The following is a 17,733-nucleotide window of genomic DNA, read 5'->3' as shown; positions in this document are numbered from 1 at the left end:
CAGAGAGTTGTGAATCTGTGCCACAGAAGGCAGTGGATGTTTTCTAGAGATAATTAGATTCTCTTCAGGCTAACTGAATCAAGGCATATGGGGGAGAAAGCAGGAACGGGGTACTGATTTTGGATGATCAGACATGATCATATTGAATGGCGGTGCTGGCTCGAAGGCCCGAATGGCCTACACCTGAACCTAGTTTCTATCACCTATTCCTTTTCCCCAGAGATGCAGCCTGTCCTGCTGAGTTACTCCAGCATTTTGCTTCCATCTAAGATGCTAGCGAATGTTTGTCTGTGTTAGTGGGTTGACTCGAGCCAGCGACACCATGGGGCTTCCATTCAAATCATTTTTATGTGGAACTGACGTGTGGAAACGCTGCTAGCTCACGACGCCTCCTATTTACTTTTCATCCTGGACCAGTCGAGGCATCACAGACTCAACAGCGGCTCACGTGCAAGTTAGAGCAAAATTAAATCATGAATTGTGCTTCTCACGTTGATAATTGGCCAATTAGCATAGGTAGCTCCACATCAGTCTTCAGATTTCTCTGGATAAGAGGATGGTGATTAATTTGCACAGCGGGGTACAGAGATCGCAATACACTCACTTGTCTCTTTGTACTGATGCAATTAACCAAATGAAATCTGGAGCCTCGTATGGTCTGCACTGTGGCACAGCGGTAGAGTTGCTGCCTCACAGCGCCAGAGACCCAGGTTCGATCCTGACCACGGGTGCTGTCTGTACAGAGTTCCTACATTCTCCCTGTGACCTGCGTGGGTTTTCTGCCTCTGTACACGTGACAATAAACTAAACTGAAACTGAATCGAAATTCTAAAGGTACGTCCTTTTATTCAGAGGCTGTGCCGTCTGGCCCTAGACTCTCCCACTAGTGGAAACATCCTATCCAGGCCTTTCACCATTCTATTCACTATGGAATGTCAACATAGAAAATAGGTGCAGGAGGAGGCCACTCGGCCCTTCGAGCCAGCAGCGCCTTTTGATATGATCATGGCTGAACATCCAACATCAGTACCCCGTTCCTGCATTCTCCCCATATCCCTAGATTCCGTTAGCCCTAAGAGCTGTATCTAACTCTCTCTTGAAAACATCCAGTGCATTGGCCTCCACTGCCTTCTGCCACAGAGAATTCCACTGTGGAATCAGTCCATGGTGTAGTTTATAGCTGGACATACATGGGGTTTCCAAAACAGGGAAGATGTGCCCTGCGCAGCCCTGCTAATCAACCCTGTGTCCAAAAGAGGATAGAAACACAGAAACATAGAACATAGGTGCAGGAGTAGGCCATTCGGCCCTTCCAGCCTGCACCGCCATTCTATATGATCATGGCTGATCATCCAACTCGGTATCCTGTACCTGCCTTCTCTCCATACCCCCTGATCCCTTTAGCCACAAGGGCCACATCTAACTCCCTCTTAAATATAGCCAATGAACTGTGGCCTCAACTACCTTCTGCGGCAGAGAATTCCACAGATTCACCACTCTCTGTGTGAAAAACGTTTTTCTCATCTCGGTCCTAAAAGATTTCCCCCTTATCCTTAAACTGTAACCCCTTGTCCTGGACTTCCCCAACATCGGGAACAATCTTCCTGCATCTAGCCTGTCCAACCCCTTAAGAATTTTGTAAGTATAAAGAGGCATCTCTGATCACTTTGTCAATCTCCTGCCAGCTTCCCTCATGCAAAGCCAGCCGTCTGAACCACAGACCCACTCGGTAATAATGGAAACAGGTCACTGTATTGACTGATATCTATATTTAATGAGTCTGCGATTGAAATGTATTGACACATGAATAATTCCACTCCCTTGTGAGTGATTTACCCTGGACTGGCAGCGATGAACTCCTTGCCGACTCGGGGGATGTAATGGAACACTTCATTGTCACTTGCTACCAGGCACAGTGAAATTCTTTGCTGGAGCACCTAAGGTATGCGAATGGCTGCCACATAAAGGGTAGTGATAAAAAGGAAGGGTTTCAACCCGGAACGTCACCTCACCTCATCCTCTTTGTCCTTGAGACTCTTGAAAGGCGCCCATAAAATTTATTATCCTCTAAACTAAACTAAAGTAAAATGAAGACTAGAAACCTGGCGTAACTCAGCGGGTCAGGCAGCATCTCTGGAGAGAAGGAATAGGTGACGTTTCAGTTCGAGACCCTCATTCGAACTGAGTGTCGGGGGTGAGGGAAACGAGAGGTATGAAGAGGTACAAATAACAAATGAATGAAAGGTGCGCAAAAGGACGAATCGAAGCCAGCGACGATGATCAAGGAATTTTGGATCTGAGGAAGGGTTTCGACCCAGAACGTCATTGATTCCTTTTCTCAATGCATTTCGTTGACTCTGCACTGTACACTGACAATGACAATTAAAATTGAATCTGAATCTTCTCCAGAGATGCTGCCTGACCCACTGACAAAGTAACAAAGTATCCCATGCCGGCTCCTCCTTTGGTCTTTCCCCCCCCCCCCCCCCCCTCACGGCGTTTTCGCCTGCACCCCCATCGCCCCGTTAGGCTCCACCAATCGGTCCACCAATCGGTGAGGCTTCACCTACCAGCGAGGCTCCAACATCACCACCAAGGCTTCACCGCCCAGCTTTTCCGTGAACTTTGAGGAGACATCTGCCCTTACAATAAAACATAGAAACTAAGTGCAGGAGTAGACCATTTGGCCCTTCGAACCAGCACCGCCAGTCAATATGACCATAGTTGATCATCCACAATCAGTACCTGGTTCCTGCTTTTTACCCCATATCCCTTGATTCCGTTAGCCCTAAGACCCATATTCAAACACATTTGAACGAGCAGTCATGTCTCATTTGTGTTACTCCCAAAGAAGGCCCCGTTTCCTCGCTGCGTCTCTAAACTAAACTAAAAAAACAAACAACTCAACCATAGCAGACGTAAGGCCAGGATTTAACCCGGGTCTTTGGCTCTGCGAGGCAACGGGGGAGGCTACACTTGCGGGGGAGTGGCGTGTTGATGAGACGGGCTGGCAGGTTAGGTTACTGGCCTTGCCGAGGCAGCGTGAGGTGCAAATGGAGTCGATAGAAGGGAAGGTACACAAAAAAACTGGAGAAACTCAGCGGGTGCAGCAGCATCTATGGAGCGAAAGAAAAAAGGCGACGTTTCGGGCCGAAACCCTTCTTCAGACTGATAGGGGGTGGGGGGGGGAGAAGGAAGGAAAAAGGAGGAGGAGGAGCCCGAGGGCTGAGGAAGGGGAGGAGACAGCAAGGGCTAACAAAATTGGGAGAATCTTTTCAGTGTTCATGACAATTGTTAACTGAAGGTAGACAAAAGTGCTGGAGAAACTCAACGGGTGCCGCAGTATCTATGGAGCGAAGGAAATAGGCAATAGGAAACCTTTGGGTTTCGACCCGAAACGTTGCCTATTTCCTTCACTCCATAGATACTGCTGCACCCGCTGAGTTTCTCCAGCTTTTTTTGTGTACCTTCGATTTTCCAGCATCTGCAGTTCCTTCTTGAACTCAATAGAAGGGAGGTTGCTTTGTGTGATGGTCCACAACTCGCTGCAATTTCTGCCTGTCCTGCTGAGTTACTCCAGCATATTGCGTCTGTCTTAAGTGGGCACTTGTCTGAACACACCATTTGATGGCAGTGCATGCATAGTTAAATGCTCCTAAGACCAGCGCTCCTTTTGCAAAAATACACTGAAATTATTAACTCAATGGAGTAGTAATTATGATGTCACGGTCATTAATACACTATTTCTATTTTCATTTGGCAACTGCCGATCGACTTTGGCAATTGGCTTTTGCAGCTGCTGTTAGTCTCAATGGAATGAGACAAAAGTATTGAAATCTAACACTATTTAAAAAAAAAAAAAAAAAAAAAAATAGGTCTGTGCTGAGGAGACCTCAGCAACCTCTCACAGCAACAAGTCTGAAGAAGGGTCTCAAACTGAGCCGTCACCCTTTCCTTCTCTCCAGAGATGCTGCCTGTCCCGCTGAGTTACTCCAGCATTTTGTGTCGGTCTTCGGTTTAAACCAGCATCTGCAGTTCCTCCCTACACATCAGCAACACATCAGAAAGGCCATGAGTTTAGGCCATCTTTGAGTTTAGTTAAGTGACACAGCGCAGCAACAGGCCCTTCAGCCTGTCGAGTCCATGCCGACCAGCGATCTCCGCACACTAACACTATCCTGCACATGTTTTAAGGACAATTGACAATTTACAGCACTGAAGCCAATTAAGTTATAAGTCGTTGGAGTGTGGCAGGAAACTGGAGCACCCGTGGAAAACCCACGGGGAGAACGTACAGACTCCGTACAGACAGCACCCGTAGTCTAGATCGAACCTGGGTCTCTGGCGCTGTGAGGCAGCAACTCTACCGCTGCGCAACCATGCTGCGTAACCCTTATACCTTCACCCCTCCATCCGTGCCAATATCCTCTGCTCTCTCCTATTTCTCCCATATTCTGCAGGATATAATGCATTTAACACTGTCATTGTCCAAGGTTTTATACTCTGAGAATTATATAAACACACGGCACTGAAATTTGGGATCATTTGGGGCAGTAAGTCTGTGCCACACTAAATCCTATCCACACTAATCCTGTTTGACAACATTAGCCATGAATATCACTCTGCCATTCCTTTCTATGTATCTGGCCAATGCCTGTTCAATGTTATATTGGCATCTACCTTCATTGCAAGGTGAGAGGGGAAAGATTTAATTGGAAATTGAGGGGCAAACTTTTCACACCAACTGTGGTGAGTGTAAAATGGAATGAGGTGACGGAAGAGTTCAAGAGAGTTTATTATCATGTGTCCCTGATAGGACAATTAAATTCTTGCTTTGCTTCAGCACACAGAACATAGTAGGCATTGACTACAAAACAGATCAGTGTGTCCATATACCATTATATAAATAGGTAGTTGAGGCAGAGACCATCACAACGCTTATAAGACATTTAGGCAGTTAATTGGATAGGAAATGTTTAGAAGGATATGGGCCAAATGAAGCTAGTGTAGCTGGGGCATGTTGATCGGTGTCGGCAAGTTGGGCCGAAGAGCCTGTATCCACGTTGTGTGACTCTATGATGCAAAGTTAGAGCATTCACGTCGCGGCCCTGTTTCCACCAATCTTTCCACCACCAAGCACAAGAAGCTACATGACAGTCACCGTCTCTTCTTCCTGAGGAGACTGAAGAAGGTCCACCTGTCTCCTCAGATCCTGGTGAACTTCTACCGCTGCACCATCGAGAGCATCCTTACCAACTGCATCACAGTATGGTATGGCAACTGCTCTGTCTCCGACCGGAAGGCATTGCAGAGGGTGGTGAAAATTGCCCAACGCATCACCGGTTCCACGCTCCCCTCCATTGAGCCTGTCCAAAGCAAGCGTTGTCTGCGGAGGGCGCTCAGCATCGCCAAGGACTGCTCTCACCCCAACCATGGACTGTTTACCCTCCTACCATCCGGGAGGCGCTACAGGTCTCTCCGTTGCTGAACCAGCAGGTCGAGGAACAGCTTCTTTCCGGCGGTTGTCACTCTACTCTACAGTACTATACACTGACAATGATTATTATTTATTCAAATCGTTTGCTATGTCGCTCTTCCAGGGAGATGCTAAATGAATTTCGTTGTCTCTGTACTGTACACTGACAATGACAATTAAAATTGAATCTGAATCTGATTGTGTGCTGATGCCGAGAACTGTGTCCAGCTCTGGCTGAACAACTAATCTTGTGATGTGGACTCGATAAGAAGAAGATGATGCATAGGTTCATTGATCATTTTATCCACTTCAAAATGAACCAATGTTCTGCATGGTAGGCTGCTCTGGAAGGTCAGGATCGCATGGGATCCAAGGAGAGATAGCTGAATGGATAGAAACTTGGCTTCATGAAAGGAAGCAGAGGGTGATGGTGGAAGGTTGATCCTCGGACTGGAGGCCTGTGACTAGTGGTGGGCCTCAGGGTTCGGTGCTGGGCCCGATACTGTTTGTCATCTACATCAATGATTTGCATGGGAACATACATGGCAAGATTAGCAAGTTTGCTGATGATACAAAAGTGAGTGGTTTTGCAGATAGTGCAGATGGTTGTGAAAAGTTGCAGCAGGATCTGGATCGATTGGCCAGGTGGGATGGGGAATGGTTGATGGAATTTAAATCGGAGAAATGTGAGGTGTTGCATTTTGGGACGTCTAACAAGGGCATGACCTACACAGTGAATGTTCGGCCTCTGGGGAGTGTTGTAGAGCAGAGGGATCTAGGAGGGCAGGTGCATGGTTCCTTGAAGGTGGAGTCGCAGGTAGATAAGGTGGTCAACAAGGCTTTTGAAACATTGGCCTTCATCAGTCAGACTGGGCCTATTTCAACACCTTCTCTCTCTGTCTCTCTGTCTCTCTCTGTCTCTCTCTGTCTCTCTCTGTCTCTCTCTGTCTCTCTCTGTCTCTCTCTGTCTCTCTCTGTCTCTCTCTCTCTGTCTCTCTCTGTCTCTCTCTGTCTCTCTCTGTCTCTCTCTGTCTCTCTCTGTCTCTCTCTGTCTCTCTCTGTCTCTCTCTGTCTCTCTCTGTCTCTCTCTGTCTGTCTCTGTCTGTCTCTGTCTGTCTCTGTCTGTCTCTGTCTGTCTCTCTCTGTCTCTCTCTGTCTGTCTGTCTCTCTCTGTCTGTCTGTCTCTCTCTGTCTGTCTGTCTCTCTCTGTCTGTCTGTCTCTCTCTGTCTGTCTGTCTCTCTCTGTCTGTCTGTCTCTCTCTGTCTGTCTGTCTCTCTCTGTCTGTCTGTCTCTCTCTGTGTCTCTCTCTCTGTGTCTCTGTCTCTCTCTCTGTCTCTCTCTCCCTGTATCGAGCAACCAATGCATGTGTAGTTTGGTGTTTGCCAGCCCCTCAGTGCTGTACTTGGCATGGCGCTGACACAAGCCCATGTCAGCTGCACGTTTGCTTCCAGTTTCACTTCAGCAGCTGCTTCAGATGACGCTAAATCTGAAAGTTTGTTTCATTGAGCAAACAAAATCCAAAATCTCCCTTCAAGGACAGTCATATTGATTTGTGATCGACAGCATTGAAGTGACCGTTTTCGCTTGGCATAGTCCGAGCCATCCATTGTATGTGGCGGCACGGTGGCGCAGCGGTAAAGTTGTTGTCTCGCAGCGCCAGGGTCCTGGGTTCAATCCTGAATCTTGTCTGTACGGAGTTTGTACGCTCTCCCCGTGACTGCGTGGGTTTTCTCCAGGTGTTCTGGTTTCCTCCCACACTCCAAAGACGTGTGGGTTTGTAGGTTAATTGGCTTTGGTAAAAATTGTAAATTGTCCGGAGTGTGAAGGATAGTGTTAGTGTGCGGGGATCGCTGGTCTGCGCGGACTCGGTCGGCCGAACGGTCCGATTCCACGCTGTATCTCCAAAGTCTAAGAAAAGTTAGTACCACTGTTCAGTTCGGTTTAGTTTATTGTCACGTGTACCGAGGTACAGTGAGAGGCTTTTGCGTGCTATCCAGTCAGAGGAAAGACAATACATGATTACAATCGAGTATAGAAACATAAAAACATAGAAAATAGGTGTAGGCCCTTTGAGCCAGCACTGCCAATCAATATGATCATGGCTGACCATCCAGAATCAGTACCCCATTCTGACTTTTTCCCCATGACCTATTCACAGTGTACAGAAACATGACAAGGGAATAATTGGAGATCAACTCCAAAGATGTACAGGTTTGTAGGTTAATTGGTTTAGTAAATGTAAAAATTGTCCCTAGTGTGTGTAGGATAGTGTTAATATGTGGTGGGCTACAAGGGCCTGTTTCCACGCTGTATCTCGAAACTAAACTAAAGTAAACTCAGCCAGATTTCAAATGAATCCTCCAGCAACATTCTGCATCCTATTAGCTGGCTTCCCATCTCGTTGACCCCTCAGATGTAAGATTCTCCAGACCACCAGTGTCCATACCTTGACCTTCGTGAAATACATTTGGCCATTACAGCCAAGCTTGTTGACCGCTAATGACTTCATTCCTGGCAATGAGTCAGAATAAAACTACCACTGTGACACTTGCTTTCAGATACTTTAATGGTTCTGCTTCTCCTTGTCACCAGAACCTCCTCCAACTACAAGTGCCTGGAATCACTGAACATCTCCAGTTCTTACGTATTTCTGTTGCAGCACAAACTTAACTGAACTAAACTAACTGATTACATGCACAAAAAGCTGGAGTAACTCAGCGGGACAGGCAGCGTCTCTGGAGAGAAGGAATGGGTGACGTTTCGGGTCGAGACCCTTCTTCAGACTGGGTAGGTATAAGGGAACGAGAGATAGACGATGATGTAGATAGATATAGAAAGACATGCAAAAAAGTAATGATGATAAAGGAAACGGGCTGTTGTTAGCTGTTTGTTGGGTGAGAACGAGAAGCTGGTGCAACTTGGGTGGGGGAGGGACAGAGAGAGAGGGAATGCCGGGGCTACCTGAAGTTAGAGAAATCAATATTCATACCACTGGGCTGTCAGCTGCCCAAGCAAAATATGAGCTGCTGTTCCTCCAATTTACAAACTAACTCATTACTGTAATTTAACCCTAGAATGGGTGGACAAATGGAGAATTGAGAGTGTTAATGGGCACGTGTGATAGAGTAAGTCACAAGGAAATAGGATTGTTTAAGAAAGAACTGCAGATGCTGGAAAAATCAAAGGTAGACAAAAAATCTGGAGCTGAGTTTCCGCTGAGTTTCTCCAGTTTTTTTTTTGTCCACCAAGGAAATAGGATGGATTGGATTTATCTGAAAGATGGTCGAGACCCGATGGGCTGAAGGGCCACCTCTATGTCATGAGGATATATATATATATATATATAAATACACAAATTAACTGACCTTTGCTTGCTTGCCTCAGTTAAATTGAACCGACCTTTCACGATAATATAATGACTGCGTGTATTTTGTGCCATTGAATGATCCTTTGGCTGTTTAATAACCAGCAAAGTTAACATTTAAAATCCAATAATAATCATCTTCATCCCAGTGCTTGGTTAGCTTAGCATAACCGATTGGCTAAAGTATGCTGAGAGAATCTAATGTGCAGATTAGATCATCTATTTTAAAAATAAAAAAGCTATGCTTCTTAAGACTGAATTTAATTAGTGAAGAGTGTGGTTCCAAATGAGTTAAGGCCCACTGGATTATTGTCATGTGTATTGAGATATTGTGATAAACTCTAATTGCGTAAATAATGAACTGTACATTTAGTTTTATTTCGAGATACAGCGCGGCATCAGGAACTTCGGCCCACCGAGTCCGCGCCAACCTGTGATCCCCGCACACACTAACACTATCCCACACACACACACACACACACACTAGGGACAATTTTACACATACACCAAGTCAATTAACCTACAAACCCTGGAGTGTTGGAAGAAATCAAAGATCTTGGAGAAAACCCACGCAGGTCACGGGAAGAACGTACAAACTCCGTACAGACTTTTTTAGACGGGGCAAGCGGGGGCAGCGCTGTATAAAAAATCAATTGCCTAAGTGGGACAGGCCCGTTAGGATGCTTGGGGAGTTCGGCATGTCCCCAACTCTCACCAACTTCTACAGATGTGCCGTGGAAAGTATTTTATCAGGATGCATCACAGCTTGGTTTGGGAACAGCTCCATCCATGACGGTTCAGTTTAGTTTATTGTCTAAAAATGAAAATTCAATTGAGCGCAATGGATAGTTTGCATGCCGTCTTATCTGAAGTCTATGAGCCAGTGTTTTTTAGGGAGAGGAAATATGGAGTTGAAGGAGGGGTCAAAATTGGTAAGAGTCGTAGTTTTGCTGAAGAAGACTGAAGGGTCACATGAGAAGGGTCACAATTGAAGAGGAGAAGGAGCACACCTTCTGAATGAAGTCGATACGTAGCTCTTTGAGAAAGCCGTAGCAAGTCCAATTGGTGGTCCACTGGGTCAGGAGGGTGTGAGGGTTGGAGAGGGAGTGTGGAAAAGAAGGTTATTGTTGGCTCTGGGCGACAAATGTTTTTCACGACCGAAATGGATCTGATGGGTGAATGAAAGGCATGAAAAACGAGAATAAAAAGCAGAGCGGGCGGTGGGTGTACGGAACGAGCTGCCGGAGGAGGTAGTTGAGGCAGGACTATCCCAACGATTAAGAAACGGTTAGATAGGTACATGGTTAGGACGGGTTTGGAGGGATTTTGTCAAAGCACGGGCAGGTCGGACTAATGTAGCTGGGACATTGCTGGCCGGTGTGGGCAAGTTGGGCCGAAGGGCCTGTTTCCACGCTGTATCATTCTATGAGTCTAAGAAGAAGCAAAGCTGAATGGAAACAAAAGATGAGGAGGAGAAGGAAATTTCCAACAGGAGAGGATCTATCAGCGTTGACAAATTGCCGATAACCTTCAAGCTCAATTTTCTGAAGTCCAATTCCAACTACTTCTGCAGTCAGAGCAGATAAACAATGAAATAAAAGGCCTGGATAGAGTGAATGTGGGGAGGATGTTTCCACTAGTGGGATAGTCTAGGACCAGAGGGCACAGCTTCAGAATTAAAGGACGTTCCTTTAGAAAGATGAGGGGATGAATTCCTTTAGTCAGGGCATGTTGAATCTGTGAAATTCAGGCTGTGGAGGCTGTCAATTGGTATTTTTAAGGTTGAGTGATAGATTCTTGATTAATGCGGGTGTCAGAGGTTATGGGGAGAAGGCAGGAGAATGGGGTTGGGTGGGAGAGATTGAAACATAGAAATTAGGTGCAGGAGTAGGCCATTCGGCCCTTCGAGCCTGCACCGCCATTCAATATGATCATGGCTGATCATCAAACTCAGTATCCCATACCTGCCTTCTCTCCATACCCCCTGATCCCCTTAGCCACAAGGGCCACATCTAACTCCCTCTTAAATATAGCCAATGAACTGGCCTCAACTACCCTCTGCGGCAGAGAGTTCCAGAGATTCACCACTCTCTGTGTGAAAAAAGTTCTCCTCATCTCGGTTTTAAAGGATAGATCGGCTATTGAATAGCGGAGTAGACTTGATGGGGCGAATGGCCTAATTCTGCTCCTATCACTTATGAACATGAATTTATGAATAGATGAGAATATCTGAAGACAGATTTCTAGCAAATTCAAAGTGTTTTTGGAATGTTTTTCCCGTGGAGACAAAATGCGGTGCATTGTCAAGAAAGGCAGAAAACATTAAATAAATCATGGACAAAAATCTGCTTCATTACCATCCAAATGGGATGAATGAAAACCTGCTCGTCTGTGCTCGCAGCCTCCAGCATGAAACGCTGCAACGAAAACGCATCAATGAAGATGAATGCGGCATTTATTGGAACACAGGGGATAGTTCACGGAAAGGTGCAAACATGGAAGGAGATGTGGCTTCCATGGCTTTGGGGCTGTTGTATCCAAGGATGACACTGTACTGAATACAGCACAGTTGACTCACAGCTCCAGTGGCTCAACGGTAGAGTTGCTGCCTCACAGCGCCAGAGACCCAGGTTCGATCCTGACCACGGGTGCTGTCTGTACAGAGTTCCTACATTCTCCCTGTGACCTGCGTGGGTTTTCTGCCTCTGTACACGTGACAATAAACTAAACTGAAACTGAATCGAAATTCTAAAGGTACGTCCTTTTATTCAGAGGCTGTGCCGTCTGGCCCTAGACTCCCCCACTAGTGGAAACATCCTATCCAGGCCTTTCACCATTCTATTCACTATGGAATGTCAACATAGAAAATAGGTGCAGGAGTAGGCCACTCGGCCCTTCGAGCCAGCAGCGGTACAGACTACGGGTGCTGTCTGTACGGAGTTTGTACGTTCTCCCTGTGACCATATTGGGTTTTTTTTTTCTCCTGGTGCTCCGGTTTCGTCCCACACTCCAAAGAGGTGCAGGTTTGTAGGTGGTTTGGCCTCTGTAAATTGTCTCTAGTATGTAGGATGGAACTAGTATATGGCTGATCATGGGTGGGTGCAAACACAAGGGGGCAGAAGGGCCTGTATTCACGCTGTACCTCCAAACTAAACTAAAACTATTCTAATCCTCTATAGTTGGGGAATCCCATGGAGTCACAGAGTGATACAGCATGGAAACAGGCCCAACTTGCCCACATTGACCAACATGTCCCATCTACATTAGTCCCGCCTGCTTGTGTTTGCCGTGTTTCTCTCTACCATGCGATACGATACAACTTTATTTCTTCCCAAGAGGGAAATTGGTCTGGCAACAGTCACAGAACACAAAATACATGGAACATAACATTAGTGACGTGGGAAAGATTGGGGATGGGCAAAGATTGGGATGGGGGGAGTCAGTGTCAGTCTACCCCACGACAGAAGGGGGAGGAGTTGTACAGTTTAGAAACATAGAAAATAGGTGCAGGATTAGGCCATTCGGCCCTTCGAGCCTGCACCGCCATTCGATATGATCATGGCTGATCATCCAACTCAGTATCCCATACCTGCCTTCTCTCCATACCTCCTGATCCCTTTAGCCACAAGGGCCACATCTAACTCCCTCTTAAATATAGCCAATGAACTGTGGCCTCAACCACCCTCTGTGGCAGAGAATTCCACAGATTCACCACTCTCTGTGTGAAAAATGATTTTCTCATCTCGGTCCTAAAAGATTTCCCTCTTATCCTTAAACTGTGACCCCTTGTTCTGGACTTCCCCAACATCGGGAACAATCTTCCTTTGATAGCCACAGAGAAGAAGGATCTCCTGTGGCGTTCTGTGCTGCATCTTGGTGGAACCAGTCTGTTGCTGAAGGTGCTCCTCAAGTTGACCAGTGTGTCTTGGAGGCGGGGGGTGAGCTGTATTGTCCAGGATGCTCCAAGATTTCCTAAACCTGTCCGATCCATGCACCTGTCTACAGGCAGGAGACTGGGTTTGAGAGGGAAAGATAGATCAGCCATGATTGAGTGGCGGAGGTTGATTTGATGGGGTGAATGGCCTAATTTTGCTCCTACACCTCATGAAGCAAAAATTGTTAAGCAGCAAATCACATATAAATACTTCAAGGCATTGTATATGGTCCAATGAATAAAGTACTGACAGGATACGCAGCATCTTAACGGAATTAGGGCCGGGATGCATACACACAGTTTTTAAGACTGACAGGGCAATGGTCTCTTCAAGCAAAACAAATAAGCCACAGGTTGGTAAATATCCAATCTATGAATGAGGAATGAAATGGGTACTATGATATTGGAAGACAAATTAAAACAGCAAATCGGATTCAGAGTCAGAAATCAACGAACCTTCAAATTATTCTTCAGTCCTTCTCAATCACAGCAATAACCAATTTAAAATTCCCTTTCCCATGAATATCTTAATGCTTCTTTGATGCCTCCATTATTTTTGGCATCTTAATGTGATTTCTTGCTCTGTTGCAATTGCAACAACATTTTTGTCTCAAACTAATTGCAATTTTGCGTTTCCATGTTTGGAAGTTAAAAGGCTTGCTAAACACCCTATTGATTTAATCATTTGCATTTCTAATGTTTTCAGTTGTGCAAATTAATTCCCGTTTATCCACTTTGCAAGGTATTGATTACTTCGCTTTGGGTGAATCTGGATGAACCATTCAGTGGATGTTGGAGATACTCTGGATTTTCATATCGATATGTAGGGTGGCGCAGCGGTAGAGTTGCTGCCTCACAGCGCCATAGACCCAGGTCTCGGGTTCGATCCCGACTACGGGTGCTGTCTGTACGAGGTTTTTACGTTCTCCCCGTGATATGCATTTTCTCCGAGATCTTCGGTTTCCTCCCGCATTCCAAAGACGTGCAGGTTTGTAGGTTAATTGGCATGGTGTAAATGTAAGTTGTCCTTGGGGTGTGTAGGGTAGTGTTAATGTGCGGGGATCGCTGGTGGGCCGAAGGGCATGTTTCCACACCGTGTCTCTAAACCAAATATTAAAATATTTGAAATATTAAAGCATCATTAATAGTTCACATTACCAAGTGTTGCACTGTAACTACTACTTTAGGTCCTTTAAAAATATGCATGTTTTATCATTTAATTTAGATTGGTACAATGTAGGGTGTAATCCTCATGATAGAAACAAGGAACTGTAGATGCTGGTTAATGCACAAAAATATACAGAGTGCTGGAGTAACTCAGCGGGTCAGGCAGCATCTGTGGAGAACATGGATAGGTGACGTTTCACAGAGTGCTGGAGTAACTCAGCGGGTCAGGCAACATCTGTGGAGAACATGGATAGGTAACGTTTTGGGTTAGGACACTTCTTCAGACGGTTGGAAACGAGACATCTCTGGAGAAATGGAGCGGCGACTAAGGTAGACAAACGTGCTGCTAAAGAAACTCTGCTGGTGCAGCAGCATCTATGGAGTAAAGGAAATAGGCAACGTTTCGGGCCGAATTGGCTATCATTGGCTATATTTAAGAGGGAGTTAGATGTGGTCCTTGTGGCTAAAGGGATCAGGGGGTATGGAGAGAAGGCAGGTACAGGATACTGAGTTGGGTGATCAGCCATGATCATATTGAATGGCGGTGCAGGCTCGAAGGGCCGAATGGCCTACTCCTGTACCTATTTTCTATGTTTCTGTGATTCTATGTTTCCATAAACCCTTCTTCAGACTCATTTAAACCTAAAATGTGAACATTAAGGTGAATGATCCATTAGGATTAATAGTCTTAAAGAGGGAACTGCAGATGCTGGAGAATCGAAGGAACATTAAGGTGAATGATCCATTAGGATTAATAGTCTGAAGATCATCTGCAAACGGGTCCCGACCCAAAACGTCATCTATCGTTTTTCTCCAGAGATGCTGCCTGACCTGCTGAGTTAATCCAGCACTCTGTATCTATCTTTGGTATAAACCAGCATCTGCAGTTCTTATTTAGGCCAATTTTAGAAGACTGGTGTCTGGTGCTGTAATGCAGCTACAGTGCCACTGTGCTACTGTGCTACTGCTCTGCCCACAGCTGCCTGCCCTCTCTGCCCAGTTAAACAATAAGTGACCACAGGACAGGGTCACTGAAGAAAGCATCTGTGCTGGCCTCATCAGGGGGTGTCGGTAGTTCTTCCATTGCTGTTGGGGAAACTCAGTGGTCTAGATATTCTATCTGAGTTCTGATCATGAAAGAAAACTAGGTATAGATTGTATCTCTATTCATTTAGCAAAAATGTCTGTCAAAATGTTTCCTGAAGCAAATGGAAAATGATAAAAATCTTACTATTAAAATGAAGAGAGTGCATTTCGAGAATTTGGGGAGCTTTTTATGGTTGGCTGCCAGTGACTAGCGGAGTTCCGCAGGGCTTGGCGCTGGGGTCGTGGTATTTGGATGAGGGCATTGTAGGAGTTGTGGCCAAGTTTGCGGATGATATGAAAATAGGTGGATGGGCAGGTAGCGTGGTGAAAGCAGGGACTCTGCAGAAGGAGTTGGACAGGTTGGGAGAGTGGGGAGAGAAGTTGTAGATGGAACATAATGTAGCAAAGTAGGGAAGTCGTGCATTTTGGTAGTAGGAATAAAGGCGTACGCTATTTTCTAAATGGGGTGAGAATCCAGAAATCGGAGGTGCAAAGTGGTAAAGAAAGCAAAAGCAATGCCAGGATTTATTTCAAGAGGGCTTGTATACAAAAACAGGGATGTAATACTGAGGCTCTATAAGGCGCTGGTCAGGCCGTGTTTGGAATATTGTGAGCAAGTTTAGGCACCATATCTGAGCAGCGATGTGCTGGCTCTGGAGAGGGCCCAGAGGAGGTTTACAAGAATGATTCTAGGAATGAGTGGGTTAACATGAGATGAGCGTTTGTCGGCACTGGGCCTGTACTCGCTGGAGTTTAGAAGAATGAGGGGGGGGACCCTGTAGAAAATAGTGAAAGGCTTGGAAAGAGTGAATGTGGAGAGGATGTTTACACTAGTGGGAGAGTCTAGGACTAGAGGTCACAGCCTCAGAATTAAAGGACGCTCGTTTAGGAAGATGAGGAGGAATTTCTTTAGTCAGAGTGGTGGTGAATCTGTGGTATTCTTTGCCACGGACGGAGGTGGAGGCCAAGTCAGTGGGTATTTTTAAGGCAGAGATAGATAGATTTTTGATTAGTACGGGTGTCAGGGGTTATGGGGAGAAGGCAGGAGAATGGGGTGAGGGGGGGAGAGATAGATCAGCCTTGATTGAAATGGCGGAGTAGACTTGATGGGCCGAATGGTCTAATTCTGTTCCTATCCTTGTGAACCTATGAACAGCCAAGCAGGAGGTGAATGGAGTCGTGGGAAGCACTTCCGAATGGGTGCTGCAGGAGGTTTTTCGTTGCTTTTTTTCCCCCAATTAAAACTAAAGAACTCGGGGCCCTAATTATGATTTCCACGAACTCCTCTCAATGGGCAGAACGGACGAAAAACTGAGTAATAATGTTTAAGAAGGAGCTGCAGATGCTGGAAAATCGAAGGTAGACAAAAATGCTGGAGAAACTCAGCGGGTGCAGCAGCATCTATGGAGCGAAGGAAATAGGCAACGTTTCGGGCCGAAACCCTGAAGGGTTTGGCAACATTTGAAACCCCTGAAGGGAATAGGCAACGTTTCGGGCCGAAATCCTGAAGGGTTTGGCAACATTTGAAACCCTGAAGGGAATAGGCAACGTTTCGGGCCGAAATCCTGAAGGGTTTGGCAACATTTGAAACCCTGAAGGAAATAGGCAACGTTTCGGGTCGAAACCCTTTGGGTTTCAACCCGAAACGTTACCTATTTCCTTCGCTCCATAGATGCTGCTGCACCCGCTGAGTTTCTCCAGCATTTTTGTCTACCCACTGAGTAATAATGTTGCTCTTTTAAACGTCTGTTTATTCCGAGTGGCGGTCAAAAGATTCGACTGCAAATTGGTTGAGTTTGTAAATAAAGATAATATTTCAGAGTCGTTCACCTCCGTTAGCGGAAAGGGATAAAAAAAGCATTTATTAATGCAATTTTCTTCTAACGGGTTCTAAAATGGTTGCAATAAAGTTTAATCTATTCTGCAGAGTAACTATTCCTAGCAGAGAGTCTTTACCAGCTCCTCTGGGTGGTATAAAAAAAGCAAATCCAATATCTGTTTAACATTGCAAATATTAACACCGCTTGTTATGTACCACTCTGGACTTTTCTCCAAAGTACCCAAAAAATTAACACCATCTCATGATGGTGGTGATCACAATAATGTGCACAGGCCCAGTGAATGAGACACAATATCGATGGCTGTTTATCTTAACTGTGTATGTAGTGCAGCCTCAGGAGACACAATGCTACAGGAAGGTTTAGAGCTTTAGATTTTAGAGATACAGCGCCGACTGAGTCCACGCCAACCAGCGATCCCCGCACACTAATGCACCTGTCCCACTTCGGAAACCTGAACGGAAACCTCTGGAGACTTTCAAGTCAAGTCAAGTCAAGTATTTGTCACATACACATACGAGATGTGCAGTGAAATGAAAAGTGGCAATGCTCGCGGACTTTTGTGCAAAAGACAAACAACAAAACAACCAAACAAATTATAAACACAATCATAACACACATATTATTTTACATAATAAATAATGGAAGGAAAAACGTTCAGTAGAGTTAGTCCCTGGTGAGATAGGCGTTTACAGTCCGAATTGCCTCTGGGAAGAAACTTTGTGCCCCACCCAAGGTTTCCGTGTGGTTCCCGGAGGTTTTTGTCAGTCTCCCTACCTGCTTCCACTACCTGTAACCACCTGCAACCACCTGCAACCTCCTGCAACCACCTGCAACCTCCGGCACCTGCAACCACCTGCAACCGCA

At 45.7% G+C, this 17,733-nt stretch overlaps 1 protein-coding gene across 1 annotated transcript in view; it reads left to right on the top strand.

Moving 5' to 3' along the window:
- abca2 (ATP-binding cassette, sub-family A (ABC1), member 2) overlaps positions 1–12,629 on the top strand; it is a 327,339-nt gene extending 314,710 nt beyond the window's left edge. The window contains exon 50 of the transcript XR_008725992.1: positions 12,346–12,629. The gene's annotated coding sequence lies outside the window, so the exon portion shown is untranslated. The remainder of the gene's footprint in view (positions 1–12,345) is intronic.
- The last annotated feature ends 5,104 nt before the right edge of the window (positions 12,630–17,733 follow it).

This window comes from Leucoraja erinacea, chromosome 31, assembly GCF_028641065.1.
Source record: "Leucoraja erinacea ecotype New England chromosome 31, Leri_hhj_1, whole genome shotgun sequence".
Taxonomy (NCBI): domain Eukaryota; kingdom Metazoa; phylum Chordata; class Chondrichthyes; order Rajiformes; family Rajidae; genus Leucoraja; species Leucoraja erinaceus.
Note: the sequence above shows the minus strand (reverse complement) of the source record. Positions and strands in the feature narration are given on the sequence as shown.